This window comes from Scyliorhinus canicula, chromosome 5 (assembly GCF_902713615.1).
Source record: "Scyliorhinus canicula chromosome 5, sScyCan1.1, whole genome shotgun sequence".
Taxonomy (NCBI): Eukaryota; Metazoa; Chordata; class Chondrichthyes; order Carcharhiniformes; family Scyliorhinidae; genus Scyliorhinus; species Scyliorhinus canicula.
The window spans coordinates 57,166,419-57,180,655 of record NC_052150.1 but is presented as its reverse complement, the minus strand read 5'-3'; the positions used below and the strand labels follow the sequence as shown (position 1 = coordinate 57,180,655).

General features: G+C 43.0%; 1 protein-coding gene across 9 annotated transcripts in view; it reads right to left on the bottom strand.

Moving 5' to 3' along the window:
* The window catches only part of phactr1 (phosphatase and actin regulator 1), a 707,078-nt gene that overhangs the window by 473,950 nt on the left and 218,891 nt on the right, over positions 1-14,237 (bottom strand). The gene's annotated exons all lie outside the window — the stretch shown is intronic.

Here is a 14,237-nt window from a genome sequence, read left to right as displayed (position 1 = left end):
CGGGCAGAGTCCTTCAATATATTTAATGCAGAACTAAATAGATTCTTGATCAGTAAGGGTGAAAGGATATTGGTGTAGGTAGCAATGTGAAGTTGAGATTAAAATCAGATCAGCCATGATCTTATTGAATGGTAGGGTAGAAATGAAGGGCCAAGTGGCCTACTCTTGCTCCTAATTCATGTGTCCATGTTTTTCACATAGATTAAAATAATATGTTTATTATGATGCAAAGAACCTTAAGCCTGAAGATTTGGAAAGTATTAGAAACCATCACAGGGCAACCAGAAAGTAGATACAAAAGGGAAAATCGAATGACGATAAACGAGTCAGGCATATAAAAGCATCTTGGCACAGATTGTGGAAGGGAAATTAATGAGTTTCCAACTTAGAAGCATGCTGGGAAATGCTTGACTATAGTTCAACACTGCTTTTTAGCGAAAGTAAGTAGATCAGGTAGCATAAACGAAATACTGCTTAATATTCTGGTCTTGGCCTTATTATGATAACACATTGTCCTCCGAAAGAAAACAAAATGTGTACTCGAGTTGTTTTTAGCCAAGGGCAAGAACATACGTACTACGGATTTCATCTTGCGTACTTTCCAAGGTCGATTTAATATAAACATGCCTGTTTACTTCAAGCTGTTATTTCAGACTATAAAGATATGCATTCTTTAATCAAATCTCAGAGTGCAGTGCACTGGCTTTTGCAGCTGGAACACTCTTTCTCCGCAAATATATTTGTGTAAATAAATTTCCTTAAATCGCACCTCGAAGAATTTGTCTTTATTATGATTTCCATGACAAATTGGCATAGTCGTTGCAGTTTCCCTAATTTAACGGGAAGTGAACCCCGAAATGAATCTCTAATCAGGACTCTCTCAGCTGAAAGAGAGAGAGCCATAGCGCGACCCCAGCTGAAAGGGGGGTCTGTGGCTCGACAGACTTAATTACTGGCCAATGACTCATGCTAGGAGAGTTATCTTAATTAGTAAATTAATGATAGCTGCATGAGAAGAAACAAGGTGCCTTAGTGACTAAAATTTAAAAGAAAACGACTTTGAGGTTCGTGAAAGGATAAACACCGGTGTGCGCTCCCTGTAGTATTTGTAAATGATTTTCGCGGCTGTTGTTATTGTTATATATATGTTCTAAAGTATTTTGCAGAAGGAACAATGGGCAATAAACTCGGCGCCCCCTCACAGGTTGTCCCGAAGCCTCCGTAAAAACATCCGGAGTGAGAAAGAAGGCGAACTCCTTAAAGAGGACAGATAAGGGAGTCAAAATGAGTATGAAAACGAAAAGAAACAATCGTAAAGCAATGGAGTGAGGTAGGAAAACCTATACGTCCCACATAGGAATTTAATGAACTGATCCCCTCTCTAAACAAAAAACAGGGGGGCAAAAGTAAATAGAAGATTAAGGTAAAAGCATAACAGATGGGTTTCTGCAGAAAAAGGGAATTCAGATTTGTCTGTAGCCGTGAGATCAGGCTACCGGTTAGCTGTGATATTTGTGAGCTGTGAGAATCTGTGTGCTCCCAATTAACTTGAAGCGCTAAGTGGGTTGTATTTTTTATGGTCTGTCATTGTGAATCACAGGTTATAACTTAAGTGAGTTCTGTTGAGATTTCTCGAATGAACTGAAACATATGGAAATTAAAATCAGTTTAAAAAGTGCCTTTACGAATAAAAGTAATTGAATATGAATGTTTTTAGATTACGTGAAAAGACGTAAATGACATCATTCCGAGTTCTCCGCCCCTTAGTTTCTGCAGGAACCATTAACCATTTCAGCGGACAGTTAACCTTTTCTGAATTGATAAAGAAAAATATACGTCTCTAAGAATAGCTAATGCCTATAAAATCAATCATTGGAAATTGACATAAATGTGTGCTATTTATAGCCCCCTCCCAGGGTATGTTTTGCTGCTACCAAAATACTCTTATGGTGCATCTTGGCCAGCTTTGTCACACCCGACATAAATGGGGGCTGGGTTCCCAATAATGCTAATCATTTGAATGAAGGAAATGAATCCCTCAAACACTGGTTAGCAAATAGAGGGAAAGAGGCTATCATGCAAGGGGCCAAGAAGCATTTAACCCTCAGGAAGGATGTACTGCAACTATTGACACCTGATCCTACTAGGCAGACAGACACTCTGCAAATATGGAGCAGTAATACACTGCATTGATAATGGAATGTTTATAGAACTGGCTCACCAGCTGAAAAATTTAATAACTTCTGAGCCTGCGCCCGATCGCTCTGAATCTATGTTGTATGCTGGCAGTTGAACGTTAACCCTTACAGGAAGTCTTGCAAAAGATTAATTACCCTTGGACACAGCTATTAAAACACCTGATAGTGTCCTACCGAGAGAATATCGTGACCCATTGCACGGCTTGGTATGCTCGTGAGGATGAGCACGCATACAATTTACAAACACAAAGTCACTTAGGACAGCAGACCTCATTGCATGTCACTCCTTTTTATTTTTCGGTGTTGTGGGATTAGGAATGTTAGTACAGTTGACCCATAGTCAGAGGGACCTTTTTAGGATGGGTTTAACTTCAGATCCCCATTTAACATTGGCCGTAAGACATCCCACTAAGGCAAAGCAAATCGGAGAAGTAATTAAAGAGGCCAAAAGAAAAAAGTAATACTAGGGATGTATATTGAAATGGACAGAGAAAATTGCCTGATAGAATTTTATGGCAAATAGGAGGGCAAAGTTACCTGGAAAGAGGAGCAATGGCCCGCTACATTTGAAAGACAACAACCTTCCCGAGAGAGCCATCATTTACTCCCTTCAATCCTGGCCCAGGTACTGCCACATCTATGGGCCCAACATAAAAATCATGTTGGAAAAGTACATTCTGCCCCAGCGCATAGGGTGCAGTTACAGAAGAATGTTGCCCTGCCCTGCTTAAAACTATACAGGTTGGCACCAGAAGCAGAAAAAGGGACAGAGGGAGTGATCAATGCACTATTACAGCTAGGGGGGCTGAAGAGAACACAAAGCCTCTGGAGCACCCATGTACTCCCCATTCCAAAGGTAGGAAGACCCAACGAGTGGTGGTTTGTGCACGATCTTAGAGCCATCAATAAAATTGTTATCACTATTGCTCCATTGGTGCCGGACACAAATGTCATTTTGTCTTCTCTACCACCAACAACGGATACTTTCTCAGCCTTTTTCTCCATACCATTGGACCCGGAAAGTCTATATCTATTTGCCTTTACATATCAGAATTAACAATATTAAAAGAGACTTGGACGAATGCCAGTTGTGTGCAGGCTCAACTTCTAATTCCCTCAATATGATGATGATTTATTCATACCCTCAGAGGGAGGGCTAGTTTGTCAACAGAATACCCTTTTGTTATTATCATATCTGGCAGAAAGAGGGCATAGGGTCTCAATGGACAAACTGCAATTCTGTCAGGAGACAGTTCAGTATTTGGGATTTCAGCTGCAGCAAGGACAGCAGAGGCTTGGGTCTGAAAGAATAGAGGCTGAAGGAAGGGTTCCAACTCTGCGCACGGAAAAGGAGATCCTTACCTTCCTTGGCGTGGTGGGCTATTGCAGGCAGTAGATACCGGACTATAGAGAGATGGACACAGCACTGCGCAAGGCTACCCTGCAGGATGCCCCTTTAGTTGTTACCTGGATCCCAGAGAGGGAGTAAGCATTTCGTAATTTGAAACAAGCCATGATTAGCGCCTCTGCCTTGGGACTTCCAAATTTCAGCAAGCCCTTTACTCTTTATGTGAATGAAGCAGGGGGATTTACAACAGGAGTCCTGGTGCAAGAGCATTGAGGAGGGAAAAGACCCCTTGCCTATTACTCGGTGGCCCTATGTGCTGTGGTAAAGGATATGCCAAGTTGCTTAAGAGCAGTAGCAGCCACAGTGGCCATAGTAGAAAAAAATCAGTTTTGCGGCTGCTTAATTCATCCGCAATGTAGCATTTTACTGCGGCTCGATGCACTGGGTACGAATTAATCCTCTCTAAAGCCAACTTTACCTACAAGTGAGCGCCAGCTGTCAACCCTGCTACACTCTTACCCGCACCCTCGGAGGCAGAACATATGTATGGTAATGACTATTTATAATTGGTTGAAGCCACCACAACCCCTCGACCTGATTTATTGAGTGACCCACTAGAAAATCCAGACATCATCTTTCTCAGCGATGGGTCAGCAAACCGGCCAAATGATACGGCCCTCCTGGCCAGCTATGCAATAGTAACGCCATTCAAGATAGTGGAAGCTCTGCCTTCGGGAACGTCTGCTCAAACGGCAGAATAGTTTGCCCGTACAAAAGCATGTATTCTAGCTAAAAATAAAACAGTCAATATTTAGGGGCTGTTTAGGGGCTAAACAGGGGCTGTTTAGCACACTTGGCTAAATTACTGGCTTTCAAAGCAGACCAAGGCAGACCAGCAGCACGGTTCGATTCCCGTAACAGCCTCCCCGAACAGGTGCTGGAATGTGGCGACTAGGAACTTTTCATAGTAACTTCATTGAAGCCTACTCGTGACAATAAGCGATTTTCATTTAATTTATATGATTCCCGATCCGCTTTTGGGGTAGTACATGATTTTGGCTAATTATGGAAAAACAGGGGATTCATAACTTCCGCTGGCCAACCTATTAAACATGCTAAATTGGTTTTAAATTTACTAGATGCTGTTCAGCTGCCCAGCAAGTTAACCGTTTTAAAGTGTGAAGCGCATACTACCGCAGACGATGAAGTCTCAAGCGGCAATAGATTTGCTGATAAAATAGCAAAGGAAGTGGCTCTCAAGCAGCAGCCACAACTGCAAGCCGCTGCAGTTGAACTTCCGTCCACCATAACAGAACCAAGAACAAGCCTCGCTACAGGAGCATCGCTCTTGTTGAAAAGTGGGTTGTCACCAAGACAGCCATCAGATCTGGGTCCACCCCGATACCCGCGCAGTATGTCCCAGAAGTCTGTTCTTGCCACTATGCCGCCTTGCCCATGGGCAGGTTCATGTGGAGGCAAAGGAGGGGTGACACATGCAATAGGTCAACAATGGTATGCCCCAGGTATTACGGTAACAATTGAAAAAGTAGCCCGCACATGTATGATTTGTCAGAGGAATAATCGGGGCAAAGCACCCGCTGTCTTTTATCATCTCCCACAGCCCGAAATACCTTTTGAAAATTTGCAGATAGATTTTGTACCCATGCCGATGACTAAGGGATTTAAATACATGCTGGTGATGGTTGTCATGTTTTCCCGGTGGGTCGAGGCTTTTCCAACCAAAAGAGACGATGCTGGAATAGTGGTAAATATTCCACTGAAGGAAATAATACTTAGGTTTGGAATACCGATGGATATTAACAGTGACAGGGGAACTCATTTCAATAGCAAATTGACGAAAGCCAGAACAGATGCCATGGGATTTGATTGGAAATTGTATATCCCATATCAGCCGCAATCCTCAGGAATGGTGGAACGGGTGAATGGAATAATTAAAACAACATGATGGGCTGCTATGGTCAGATGCCATACCCATAGTAATGTATGCCCTGAGAAATCAGAAAAGTTGGAATACAGGTTTACCCCGTATGAGATATTAATGGAACATTCCATGACAACTGGAACTAAACGCCCAATGACTCCAGCGGCCGTAGCCTTAATACGGGCAGATGAGGCATCACTAAAATATGCCCGGGCCATGTGTGCAACCGCTAAAAAAAACATGAAAAGGTGCAACAGGCTCAGATGCAACCAAAAGAGGGAAATACACACACTTTAAACTTGGAGATCAAGTATAGGTGAAAGCACTAAACAAAGATTATTTTTCTCCGAGGTGGAAAGGACCCTACCAAGTGCTGCTAACAACCCGAACAGCCATTAAAGTCAAAGAAAAGCCAGATGGGATCCACGCAACTCGTGTAAACTACATCATACGGAACTTTGAGAGTACTAGCGAAACGCTGACCTGAAGAGAATGACGGTGTTGATGTTTTTATATTATCATATTAATCCAAAATCACGTAGAGGGTAAAATGAACACTAACACATTGACATACATGTCCCACTCATACGCAGAGAGGGTAAATAAATTCAGTTGTTGGGTTTGTACACAAATTCCCAGATGCTTGGGGGAGGGCTTCCCTGTGCGACCTATCGTATTCACCAGTAAAGAGATAGCAGAATGGGCTCTAAGATAAAATAGTAGAGGCCGTGGTGAAGATACACAGAATGTGTTTGATTGGAGATTAGCTGGATACGATATGAATAGGTTTAAAGGATGGTGGTGGCCTAGATTTAATGTAACATGCCAGCCCCATCATAGGACGACACAAAGGGTTATGACATGGGCACAAATGCTGGGAATAATGATACCAACATTAGGAATAGCCACTAATTCATACGAACTACACGAACTACGAGGCATCCTTGTGCAGGTAGCTGATGACACTGTTAACCAGATAGAAACTGAGATAGTTGCTATAAGAGCGGTTGCCCTGCTGAATAGAATGGCTCTTGATTTCTTGTTAGCTGAAAAGGGAGGCACTTGTGCCCTGATTGCAAGTGACTGTTGCACATACATGCCTGATAACTCAGAGAAAATTGATAATCTGGTGGATCACATTCGTAGAGAGGTGACAAGATTATGTGAAAATGAGGGATGGGACTTTAGCTTTACATAAGAACATAAGAACATAAGAACTAGGAGCAGGAGTAGGCCATCTGGCCCCTCAAGCCTGCTCCGCCATTCAATTAGATCATGGCTGATCTTTTGTGGACTCAGCTCCACTTTCCGGCCCGAACACCATAACCCTTAATCCCTTTATTCTTCAAAAAACTATCTATCTTAACCTTAAAAACATGTAATGAAGGAGCCTCAACTGCTTCACTAGGCAAGGAATTCCATAGATTCACAACCCTTTGGGTGAAGAAGTTCCTCCTAAACTCAGTCCTAAATCTACTTCTCCTTATTTTGAGGCTATGTCCCCTAGTTCTGCTTTCACCCGCCAGTGGAAACAACCTGCCCCCATCTATCCTATCTATTCCCTTCATAATTTTATATGTTTCTATAAGAACCCTCCTCATCCTTCTAAATTCCAACGAATACAGTCCCAGTCTACTCAACCTCCCTTTGTAATCCAACCGCTTCAGCTCTGGGATTAACCTAGTGAATCTCATCTGCACACCCTCCAGCGCCAGTACGTCCTTTCTCAAGAAAGGAGACCAAAACTGAACACAATACTCCAAGTGTGGCCTCACTAACACCTTATACAATTGCAACATAACCTCCCTAGTCTTAAACTCCATCCCTCTAGCAATGAAGGACAAAATTCCATTCGCCTTCTTAATCACCTGTTGCACCTGTAAACCAACATTTTGCGACTCATGCACTAGCACACCCAGGTCTCTCTGCACAGCAGCATGCTTTAATATTTTATCATTTAAATACACAGAACACAGAACACAGAACAGTACAGCACAGAACAGGCCCTTCGGCCCTCGATGCTGTGCCGAGCAATGATCACCCTACTCAAACCCACGTCTCCACCCCATACCCGTAACCCAACAAACCCCCCCTTAACCTTACTTTTTAGGACACTACGGGCAATTTAGCATGGCCAATCCACCTAACCCGCACATCTTTGGACTGTGGGAGGAAACCGGACCACCCGGAGGAAACCCACGCACACACGGGGAGGACGTGCAAACTCCGCACAGACAGTGACCCAGCCGGGAACCGAACCTGGGACCCTGGAGCTGTGAAGCATTTATGCGAACCACCATGCTACCGTGCTGCCCAAATAATAATCCTGTTTGCTGTTATTCCTACCAAAATTAATGTGATGACCTCACATTTTTCAAGCTTGTATTCCATCTGCCAGACACCAGCCCATTCACTTATCCGATCCAAATCCCTCTGCAGACTTCCAGTATCCTCTGCACTTTTCACTTTACCACTTACCTTAGTGTCATTTGCAAACTTGGACACATTGCCCTTGGTCCCCAAATCCAATTCATCTATGTAAATTGTGAACAATTGTGCGCCCAACACGGATCCCTGAGGGACACGACTAGCTACTGATTGCCAACCAGAGAAACACCCATTAATCCCCACTCTTTGCTTTCTATTAATTAACCAATCCTCTATCCATGCTACTACTTTACCCTTAATGCCATGCATCTTTATCTTATGCAGCAGCCTTTTGTGTGGCATCTTATCAAAGGCTTTCTGGAAATCTAGGTATACCACATCCATTGGCTTCCCGTTATCTACTGCACTGGTAATGTCCTCAAAAATTCCATTAAATTAGTTAGGCACGACCTGCCCTTTATGAACCCATGCTGTGTCTGCCCAATGGGACAATTTCTATCCAGATGCCTCGCTATTTCTTCCTTGATGATAGATTCCAGCATCTTCCCTACTAACGAAGGGCTATAATTATCCGCTCTCTGCCTACCTCCTTTTCTAAACAGTGGTGTCACGTTTGCTAATTTCCAATCCACCGGGACCACCCCAGAGTCTGGTGAATTTTGGTAAATTATCACTACTGCATTTGCAATTTCCCTAGCCATCTCTTTTAGCACCCTGGAATGTATTCCATCAGGGCCAGGAGACTTGTCTACCTTTAGCCCCATTAGCTTGCCCATCACTACCTCCTTAGTGATAACAATCCTCTCAAGGTCCTCACCTGTCATAGCCTCATTTCTATCAGTCACTGGCATGTTATTTGTGTCTTCCACTGTGAAGACGGACCCAAAAAACCTGTTCAGTTCCTCAGCCATTTCCTCATCTCCCATTATTAAAACTCCTTTCTCATCCTCTAAAGGACCAATATTTACCTTAGCCACTCTTTTTTGTTTTATATATTTGTAGAAATTTTTACTATCTGTTTTTATATTCTGAGCAAGTTTAATCTCATAATCTATTTTACTCTTCTTTATAGCTTTTTTAGTAGCTTTCTATTGCCCCCTAAAGATTTCCCAGTCTTCTAGTCTCCCACTAATCTTCGCCACTTTGTATGCTTTTTCCTTCAATTTGTTACTCTCCCTTATTTCCTTAGATATCCACGGTCGATTTTCCCTCGTACTACCGTCCTTCCTTTTTGTTGGTATAAACGTTTGCTGAGCACTGTGAAAAATCGCTTGGAAGGTTCTCCACTGTTCCTCAACTGTTCCACCATAAAGTCTTTGCTCCCAGTCTACCTTAGCTAGTTCTTCTCTCATCGCATTGTAATCTCCTTTGTTTATGCACAAAACACTAGTATTTGAGTTTACCTTCTCACCCTCCATCTGTATTTTAAATTCCACCATATTGTGATTGCTCCTTCCGAGAGGATCCCTAACTATGAGATCATGAATCAATCCTGTCTCATTACAGAGGACAAAATCTAGGACCGCTTGTTCCCTCGTAGGTTCAAAGGTTCCCTCGTAGGGTCAATGAAGGTAATGCTGTTAATGTGGTGTACATGGAATGCCAAACGGCATTCAATATCGTGTCACAGACAGACTTGTGAGAAAAGTTACAACTCATGGAAGAAAAGGGACAGTAGAAAAATAGATACAAAATTGGCTGAAGAATAAGAAACAGCGAATAATGGTTAATGGATATTTTTTGGGCTGGTATATATATTTTAATTATCTAGATCTTGGTGTGCAGGGGACAATCCCAAAGTTTGCAAACTGTGAGGACAACAGTGTTGAATTTCAAAAGGACAAGAGACAAGTTAGTGGAGTGGGCAGATAAAGTTCAATGCCGAGAAATGGGAGATGATTGAAGAACATAGAGAGAAAATATAAAATAAGGGCTACAATTCTCAAGGGTGTACAGGAGCAGAGGGACGTGGGTGTCTATGTGCAAAGATCGTTGAAGGTAGCATGACAAGTGGAGAAAACAGTTAATAAAGCAGATAGAATTCTGGTCATTATTAATATTAATGCGGTTATGCTGAACAAGACATTAGTTAAACCTCAGCTGGAACATTGTACACAGTTAAACCTCAGCTGGAATACTGTGCACAGTTAAACCTCAGATGGAATATTGTGCACAGTTATGGGTGCCACACTTTGGGAAAGATGTGAACACATTGGGGAAAGTACAGAAGAAATTTACAAGAAGGTTCCAGGGATGAGAAGTTTCTGATATTAGGATAGATTGGGGAATTTGATAGAGATATTCAAAATCATGAGAGGGGAGCGGGACAGAGTAGATAGTGAGAAACTGTTTCCACGCATAAAAGCATCGTGAATAGAGGGCAGAGATTTAAACTGATTTACAAAAGAAGCAAATGCAATGTGGGGAAAGAACCTTTTTCATACTGGGAGTATTTTGCTTCTGGAAGGCACTGTCTGGAAGTGTGGTGGACGCAGGTTCAATCGAGGCATTTGAGGGAATTAGATGGTTAAGTGAATAGAAATAATTTGCAGGGTAATGGGGAAAAGGCAGGAAAATGCCACCACATCATTATGCTCAGTCAGAGAGCTAGTGCAGGCATGATGGGTTGACTGGCCTCCTTTTGCACTATAATAATTTTGTGATTCTGTAAAGTAAAACCATCATTGCATCTATTATTTATTTCTGAAGCAACCTCCTTGAATCCTCTACGATGTACTTTAACTGATCGGGGATTTCTCAACCTTCAATCCAATTAATCTTTCGATTACTACCTCTTTGTCAATGGAGGTCCTGTGGCGCAGTGTGTAGCCTCTCTGCCTGTGAGCATGAAGCTCTGGGTTTGAGTCCCATACTACGGCTTGGTGGATAAGGAAGATGCATTTATAATATGGCCAAACTTGTTGAGAATCAACCTGCAAAATCCTTCCAACACGCCAATGGCAGACATTAAGAATGGGAGAGACACCTGATCAGCCATGCTTTTAGTGGAGTGACACCCCTCAAGCTATAAGCCTCTGGCAACAGGCGAGTGACCTATTCCAGAAAAAAATTGCTATGGGAAGAAATGAAAGACTCCCTTGTGCACAACTACATAGAATTTGCATAGAATTTACAGTGCAGAAGGAGGCCATTCGGCCCATCGAGTCTGCACCGCCTCCCGGAAAGAGCACCCTACCCAAGGTTAACACCTCCACCCTATCCCCATAACCCAGCAACCCCACCCAACACTAAGGGCAATTTTGGACACTAAGGGCAATTTATCCAGGGCCAATCCACCTAACCTGCACAAGTTTGGACTGTGGGAGGAAACCGGAGCACCCGGAGGAAACCCACGCACACATGGGGAGGATGTGCAGACTCCGCACAGACAGTGACCCAAGCCGGAATCGAACCTGGGACCCTGGAGCTGTGAAGCGATTGTGCTAGCCACAATGCTACTGTGCTGCCCCAAACTAGGTCCAGGAAGAGAAACAAAACAACAAACCACTTCATTAATACCAATTTCTTTCAGTTCCTCATTTCCCTAGTATATATGGGAGATTTTCTGTATCGTCCTCCATAAAGACAGACAAAATAATTGTTTAGTTTCTCTGCCATTTCCCTATTCTCCATTTAAATTCTCCTGTCTCCACCTGTAATGGACCCATATCTGTTCTTGCTATTTTTTTCCCTTTCTCATACTGAAAGAATATTTTCAGTCCACCTTAAATGTTGCTCATCAGCTTGCATACATATTCTCTTTTCCCTTCATCAGTTTCTTGATCATCCTTGGTCAACTTGTCTGGAAGAGGATTGCTCACAATGGTCTATGGCATTGTCATTCTCGGCTATTGTTTCTGGTTGCATTTGGGATCTTGTCTTCGATGCAAGGTGCTTGACTAGTTGGAATGGATTTGATTTGTCCTGGGTTATGCCTTTGTGGAGAATGATTTTGCAAGACGTTGAGTTCTGAAACATTTCTTGTAATCTCAGTTGGTTGAATCTCAGTTGGTTGCCACAAAATGTCTGTCAGCTCCTGCACGTGAACTTCTTGTTCCAACTGTAAACTTGGCAAGTCTGTAACCCACTTTATAATCGTGCATGTTGGTTATCTTCTCTTGCAGTTTTAAAAGTTGCTTTCTACTTTTTGAGGGAGTAGAATGGGTAAGAGTAGGTAAATTGGTGCACACTGGTCAGCCAAACATGAACTCTGCTGCTGATAGGATAACATAGAACATTACAGCGCAGTACGGGCCCTTCGGCCCTTGATGTTGCGTCGACCTGTGAAACCATCTGAAGCCTATCTGACCTACACTATTCCATTTGCATCCATATATCTATCCAGTGACCACTTAAAAGCCCTTAAATTTGGCGAGTCTACTATTGTTGCAGGCAGGATGTTCCACACCCCTACTACTCTCTGAGTAAAGAAACTGCCTCTGACATCTGTCCTATATCTACCACCCCTCAATTTAAAGCTATGTCCCCTTGTGTTGGTCATCACCATCTGAGGAAAAAGACTCTCACTGTCCACCCTATCTAAACCTCTGACTATCTTATATGTCTCTATTAAGTCACCTCTCAGCCTTCTCCTCTCTAACGAAAACAACCTCAAGTCCCTGAGCCTTTCCTCGTAAGACCCTCCCTCCATACCAGGCAACATCCTACTAAATCTCCTCTGAACCCTTTCCAAAGCTTCCACATCCTTCCTATAATGTGGTGACCAGAACTGCACACAGTACTACAGGTGCGGCCGCACCAGAGTTTTGTACAGCTGCAGCATGACCTTGTGGCTCCGAAACTCAATCCCCCTACTGATAAAGGCTAGCACACCATATGCCTTATTAACAGCCCTATTAACCTGGGTGGCAACTTTCAGGGATTTATGTACCTGGGTGCCGAGATCTCTCTGTTCATCTACACTACCAAGAATCTTGCCATTAGCCCAGTACTCTGCATTCCTGTTACTCCTTCCAAAGTGAACCACCTCACACTTTTCCACATTAAACTCCATCTGCCACCTCTCAGCCCAGCTCTGCAGCTTATCTATGTCCCTCTGTAACCTATAACATCCTTCAGCACTATCCACAACTCCACCGACTTTCGTGTCATCTGCACATTTACTAACCCATCCTTCTACACCCTCTTTCAGGTCATTTATAAAAATGACAAACAGCAGTGGCCCCAAAACAGATCTTTGCGATACACCACTAGTAACTGAACTCCAGGATGAACATTTGCCATCAACCACCACCCTCTGCCTTCTTTCAGCTAGCCAATTACTGATCCAAACCGCTAAATCACCTTCAATCCCATACTTCCGTATTTTCTGCAATAGCCTACCGTGGGGAACCTTATCAAACGCCTTACTGAAATCTATATACACCACATCAACCGCTTTACCCTCATCCACCTGTTTGGTCACCTTCTCAAAAAACTCAATAAGGTTTGTGAGGCATGACCTACCCTTCACAAAACCATGTTGACTATCGCTAATCAACTTGTTCTTTTCAAGATGATTATAAACCCTATCTCTTATAACCTTTTCCAACATTTTACCCACAACCAAAGTAAGGCTCAGAGGTCTATAATTACCAGGGTTGTCTCTCCTCCCCTTCTTGAACAAGGGGACAACATTTGCTATCCTCCAGTCTTACTCCTTATTCCTGTCGACAAAGACGACATAAAGATCAAGGACAAAGGCTCTGCAATCTCCTCCCTGGCTTCCCAGAGAATCCTAGGATAAATCCCACCTGGCCCAGGGTACTTACCTATTTTTACACTTTCCAAAATTGCTAACAACTCCTCCTTGTGAACCTCAATCCCATCTAGCCTGGTTGACTGTACCTGAGTATTCTCCTCGACAACATTGTCTTTCTCCAGTGTAAACACTGACGAAAAATATCCATTTAACGCTTCCCCTATCTCCTCTGATTCCACACACAACTTTCCACTACTATCCTTGATTGGCCCTAATCTTACTCTAGTCATTCTTTTGTTCCTGATATACCTATAGAAAGCCTTAGGGTTTTCCTTGATCCTATCCGCCAACGACTTTTCGTGTCCTCTCCTCGCTCTTCTTAACTCTCCCTTTAGGTCCTTCCTGGCTAACTTGTAATTCTCAAGTGCCCTAACAGAGCCTTCATGTCTCATCCTAACACAAGCCTTCTTCTTCCTCTTGACAAGTGCTTCAACTTCCTTAGTAAACCACTGTTCCCTTGCTCGACAACCTCCTCCCTGCCTGACAGGTACATACTTATCAAGGATAGTTGCACTTAAGTTGTACTTTCGGATTTAACATTGCAATGTGTCGATACTACTTGATCAGTCTATCTTTGAGAATTAGGGATTTAAGCATGTG